Source organism: Chiloscyllium punctatum, chromosome 2 (genome assembly GCF_047496795.1).
Source record: "Chiloscyllium punctatum isolate Juve2018m chromosome 2, sChiPun1.3, whole genome shotgun sequence".
Lineage (NCBI taxonomy): Eukaryota > Metazoa > Chordata > Chondrichthyes > Orectolobiformes > Hemiscylliidae > Chiloscyllium > Chiloscyllium punctatum.
The window spans coordinates 10,317,251-10,323,118 of record NC_092740.1 but is presented as its reverse complement, the minus strand read 5'-3'; the positions used below and the strand labels follow the sequence as shown (position 1 = coordinate 10,323,118).

The following is a 5,868-nucleotide window of genomic DNA, read 5'->3' as shown; positions in this document are numbered from 1 at the left end:
AATATTTCCCTTTTCTTCTCTCATCTTTCGTCAAACAACCTACTTTTCAAACTTTAATTCTCAACTTTAAAATCACAGTTCCAAACCAAAAGTGAGGAAACCAAAAGAAAAGTAGTGATGCTCTCAATGGGAAACATGCTGCTCTTCACTGGGTCACATTGAATGGGAAGAAAGTTAGTCCAAAGTGGTCAGGCTGTACAGTGAGGGTGGTACTCTATCACTGCATGTCTGTCCATTGTGTTGATGCTTCACACACTCGATGTTACAGTGTCTGAAATGGATGGTGATTGGTCAGTTCGAGTACAGCCAGTACTTGGGGCCAATGGCTGCTGGGCCTGATTAGGCTCAGGAATGCTGGATGACCCTGGATCATTCCTGAAAAACATACAAGGAACATTAATATTCAGAGGAAGCTAATGGCATAATCCCAGGTCACAGTAACAAGAATCCTATCTTTTTGCTTATCCCCTCACAGGTCATGGGTCGGTCTGGCTGCTCCTAGTTGTCCATGAGAATGTGGTGGGGAACTGTTGCTGGATCAAAATCCTGGAAATCCCTCCCAAAGGGCTCTGTGGCTCTTGCCTCCAGAACAACGACTGGAGCAGTTCATGAAGGCAGCTCACCCCCACCTCGCAAGGGCAACTGAAGACAGGTAGTCAATGCTGGCCCAATCAGAGATGCTCACGACCGGTAAATGAATAAACAAAATGTTCAGATTTAGACACAGATCACCCATGTCACCCTTGAAGAATTCACCACCAGGAACAGTTCTGCCTTGGTACCAGAATGTACCAAAGCACCCACGGGTCAGCTTTGAGCAACTGGTTACAAGGCAGGGAGGGAGGGTGTTGGAGATGAGGGGAAAATTCCTGCAAGGGCTTCCCATCTCCTGTAACTTTGGAGGATGCTACAGAACATGGAAATCTTGGAAAGTGGGGGATGATCAGGAAATCACATTCCCACTCAGTGGAAATTCAGCTGCTCGGAGAGCAAGGGAGAAAAAGTAGGATTCACAAAAAAGGTCCCTTTTATCCTCAGCACTCACTGCAAGTGATAACATTCCAATCGTTCCCTCCATAAAACAGCCATGACAACTCAAAGTGACCACTGTGAGAAAAATGGGGAACAATTCTGTTCAGAAATTATTTATCTGTCATTTACCTGCCACTTTCCCAGTGAGTGTTTGAGCAACTTGTGAGAAGGAAAAACCACATTTGGAGCTCATCGGCTGGAGGCTGCATTCTGTCTATGAAAAGGAGATATTCAATACAACCCTGAACGAGAGCATTTCTACTCAGCGAAAGTGAGGGCTTCCTGATGAAGGGCTTTTACCCGAAACATCGATTCTCCTGCTCCTCCGATGCTGCCTGACCTACTGTGCTTTTCCAACACCACACTCTCGACTCAGGGCATTTCCACCACTACTCTCGTGTCAGTCACTGACTATCTTACCTTTTCAAAGGTGTCGTTCTCTTGATTTGCTGTGAACACCCTAAAGAGAAAAAAAGATTCATAAATATTTTGTAATATTATGAACAAATTTGTCACATTGTCTCCACAATTGGAAATGTTTCCCCCCAAACAATTTCATCCCCTTATCCTCAAGAACTCTAACTCCTTCTTAAAAACATTCCTTGCTTTGGCCTCAACTGCTTTCTGTGGCAGGGAACTCCACAGGAACACAGTAACTCCAAAGGGATTGCTCCCCATGTCAATCCTGAATGGCCTACCCTATATCCTTTGACAGTGACCATTGGTTCTTGTCTCCCCGGTCATCGGAAACATCTTTCCTACATTTACCTCATCGAGTTTTATTGAAATTTCACACATTTCCCTAAGATCCCCCTCATTCTTCCAAACTCCAGTGAATATCATCCTAACCAATCCAATCTCTCTTCATACATCAGCCCTGAAATCCCAGGAGTCTGTCTGAGAAACCTTCACTGCACTCTGTCCAATGCCAGAACATCCTTCCTCAGATAAGGGGACCAGAACCTCACCCAATACTCCAGGTGTGGTTTCTCCAAGACCTTGTACAATTACAGCAAGTCATTCCTGCTCCTGTATCAAACCTTCTCTCTATGAAGCCAAAATACAACTGACAGAGATATGGAGGGAGAGGCCATGAAGATAAGGATCAGAATTTAAACTTCTCAAGGTCTTCAGCACTGACATAACTGAGCTCAGGATTCTGAGGCCTTCAATATTCCTAAGACATCCTGCCTGTTCAATTTGTTCAGTCAGAGCAAAGACAAGTAATGAGGGCAGTCCCAAAACAGACTAGTGCCTGAACATTGCACTCACTGCACAGGCCAGAAGAGGAGTCCATGTTACCATTCCTCCCCAAATATAGCTCTGTTACTCAGACTATCTGAGCCACCATGTCTATGCCTTTATCCAGCAAACTCTCAAAAGCCACTTGAACAATAAAGCACACAAGAATATCGTGGTGAACTGCAACTTCCTTTCTGTTCTGTTTGAGAGTCTGTACAAAGTGGGAATGAATGCAAAAGATGTGATTTGTTGTGATTCTATCAAATGGGAGTGAATGAAAAGACATTTTAGCGCATTGAGATTCAACAGTGATGGGAGGATAATGGGAATTGATCCATCAGAGTTCAATAGAATGGGTTTGAATGGATCTCCTTGTGAAACATCCTCAATGTTAAATCACTCACAAGAAAGCTCCATCCCAGGCAACATCCTGGTGAATCTCCTGTGCACCCCTCCCTCTTGTTATGTCAGAACCATACTGTTTTATCAAACCTCATTCTCCATGAACCCACCTCCTTTGTTCCTGAAGTTGATGAAGATTATGAAGCAGATGGGCAGGATGAGAAGCATTGGAATGACCGGCAGATATACAGTGGTGGGCTCAGTCCTCTTCACTGGAAAACAGCAGGAACAGCATTATTCAGGAATACCTCCATGTTGCTGCAGTGAAACTTGTAGCAGGGTTACAGAGGAAGAGATTAAATGTACAAACAGGATGTTCTGCAATGGAGCAAACCAGTTCAACGCTCTCACCTGCTGTTTCCCACAGACCAGGAATTTGCTCCCCTCCAAATACTTACCCAATTATCACCTGAAAGATCATTCTATGAAATTTATTTCCATTGGCCTTTCAGGCAGTGCATTGCAGATCAGAACAACTCCTGAAGGAGGCAACTGCTTAATTCTGTGACACAGAATATAAGGTTAGATGGATACTTTAAAACATTCGACAGGGTATTTCCTGGACCCAGCCTTGACTCACCAACACAAGGGCACCCATTACTGAGCACTGATCTACCATCCCACCCTGTCCTGTGTCCTACATGTAGACCAGACCAAGCAAGGAAGGCAGATTTCAGACTGTAAACGTCCTGACTGAGTCAGATGAGCTTTCCCAACTATCAACAGTGGTCACATGTGACCATAAGGTTAGCTTTTCATTTAAATTCCAAATGTTTATAATTTCATTTATCTTTCACCTTCTGCTGTGGTAGGATTTGAACCCATGGCCCCAGACATGAGGGTCTGGATTAGTTACCCAGTGACAGTAGCAGTATACCACCAACTCCTTTTATAACCCATGTGTGAATGCAGGGCTAGGATAGGTCCCACGTGGCTGTGATGCCTCGCGCAGTCAGATGGACACTTAAGGAATGTATTTGCACTGATGGAACTATTCGCGATGAAGGTGTGAACACTTTCAATGGAACCAAGAGGGACACATTAGTCTGCAGCACCTTCCTGCTCGAGGATATGATCTCATTGTCAGCTTAACTTTGGATCGTTTGGGGATTGAACTGAATGTTCTGAGTGTGTCAATGCCTTTCAATACTGACATCAGAATGTACCTAAAAGGATCAACACATCAAATTACATTAAATGTTTAAAAAGTCAAATTTCAAACACAAAAGCAAAATACTGCAGGCGTTGGAAATTTGAAATAAAATCAAAATACTGTATATACTCAGCAGGCCAGACCCCACCTGCGGAGAGAAACAGGGTTAATATTTTAGTTTCAATGACCAAATCATTAAACCTTTGCATAACCTGCTACACTCTCACTGTACACCCTCTGCAGACTGAATACTTATTAATATTCATTCAATTACAGGATGAGAAGGACATTGGGTGGGGCAGCGTTTATGACCCATCCCTATTAGTTAAGAATAAACCACATTGCTGTGTCTGGAGTCACAAGTAGGTAAGGCCAGGTTAGGATGACAGTTCCCTTCCTGAAGGATCATTAGTGAACCAGATGGGTTTTTACAACAATAAACAGTGGTCACATAGTCAGCTTTTGACTCTTACTTTGAGAACTTTATTCATTTCAAATTCCACATCTGCCATGGTAGGATTTGAATCCTTCTGCCTAGAACATTACCTGGGTGTTGGATTAACCATCCATCGATAATACCATCAACTGTTGTCCCCCCACAACGATTTCTTACCATAAACCCACACCCGAGTCTCCTTCAGGATCAGATACTGAGAATCAGGTTCTGACCTGTATTCCACCAGACACAGGTAAGTGTGATTGTCCCTCAGTCTCAGCTGATTTATCCTGATCGAGAGTTTTCCCTCCTCTGGGTTCCCAATGACCTCGTACCGATTTCTACCGTGTCCAGTTGTCCAAGTTCCCTGTGATTGGGCTGGAAATGTAACAATGTGTTGGTCGGGCTCCTTCCTCATCCAGGTAACAGTGGTCAGGGTGTGGGAGTCCCAGATCCTGAAGATACAGGGTAAAGTCACTGAATCTCCCTCTGTCCCACTCACCACTGAGACATTTCCCTGAACAGCTGAGGAAGGACGAACATCAGAATGGGTGAGGTCAGTGCCCAGAAGTTCTGAATTCAGTTTGTTACATTTCTTTCAACTTCACAATAAGATGAGTAATTAAACACCCCACATATTTCTCACACGTCTGGACCAGGCTATTTTGGTTCCCTAAAGGAATCACCATGATGAAAATCACTCACTCTCCACCCCCTCATTTTGAGTGACTTATTCATGAGATACTGACAGATTAGAAAATGGACTGAACCCACATGAATTCATTTATTCTGGGCCCAACATCCCTCCCAACTTCACTAAAAATGACTGTTTTTCATTCCCCAGCCCTATATTCCAGTCTGTGCTCCTTCACTCTGTCCTGAAATCCCATTCCAATGATTGAACACGTCTCTGTGTGAAGGTGAACATTCCTGATATTAACCTGAACATAGCCTTTCACTAATTCCCAACCGTAACCTATGTCATTAACACAGTTTGATTGAGGTCTGTTGAAGATTTCCTGCAGCACCAACCACTTCTTTGAGTTTTGGGGGATGGTGGTGTTGGGATGCATGGGGAGGCAGGGGGAGGAATTAGCTCCATGCTGTACCCCCTTTATAAATTAATCATCCTCAGAAAGAGGGAGGGTCTCTCCATCTCCATCCTAATGTGAAATGAGTTTCAGATTCACCCACATCCTCTCAGCATCTGCTCCCTCAAGACTCCTCAGGATCTTCCAAGTTTCAATAAAGTCACTTCTCAATCTTCAGCAACGAGCTGCCCCCAACTGGGTCTGAACCAATCAGGATGAGAAGGTAACAACACTCTGACATGCTCAGCCAATGAGAGGTAGGGAGGTGGCACTTCACATATTCTTGGCCAATGATACCTGAAGTTCACAATGTGCTCACTCAGTGAGGGATTGGAAGATACTTGCCCTATCTTGTCCTCAGTCAATGCCAATCATTGGATTGACAACAAGAAGGAGGTCATTTTACCCATTGGGTCCTGGTTAGCTCCACATGGAACAATCAGGTGACACCCACCCATCTGCTCGATTCCCCCCCAAGCCCTGCCAGTTCACTTCCTTCAAGGGCCTATCAG

The 5,868-nt window shown here is 44.3% G+C and overlaps 1 long non-coding RNA gene across 1 annotated transcript; it reads right to left on the bottom strand.

The window, feature by feature from the left end:
* Nucleotides 1-291: 291 nt before the first annotated feature.
* Nucleotides 292-2,943, bottom strand: LOC140492670 (uncharacterized). Its single transcript, XR_011963608.1, has 3 exons — nt 2,787-2,943; nt 1,453-1,492; nt 292-375 (listed from the first exon to the last, which is right to left on the bottom strand). It is a non-coding gene; the product is annotated as an uncharacterized lncRNA (long non-coding RNA).
* Between the last annotated feature and the right edge of the window lie 2,925 nt (nt 2,944-5,868).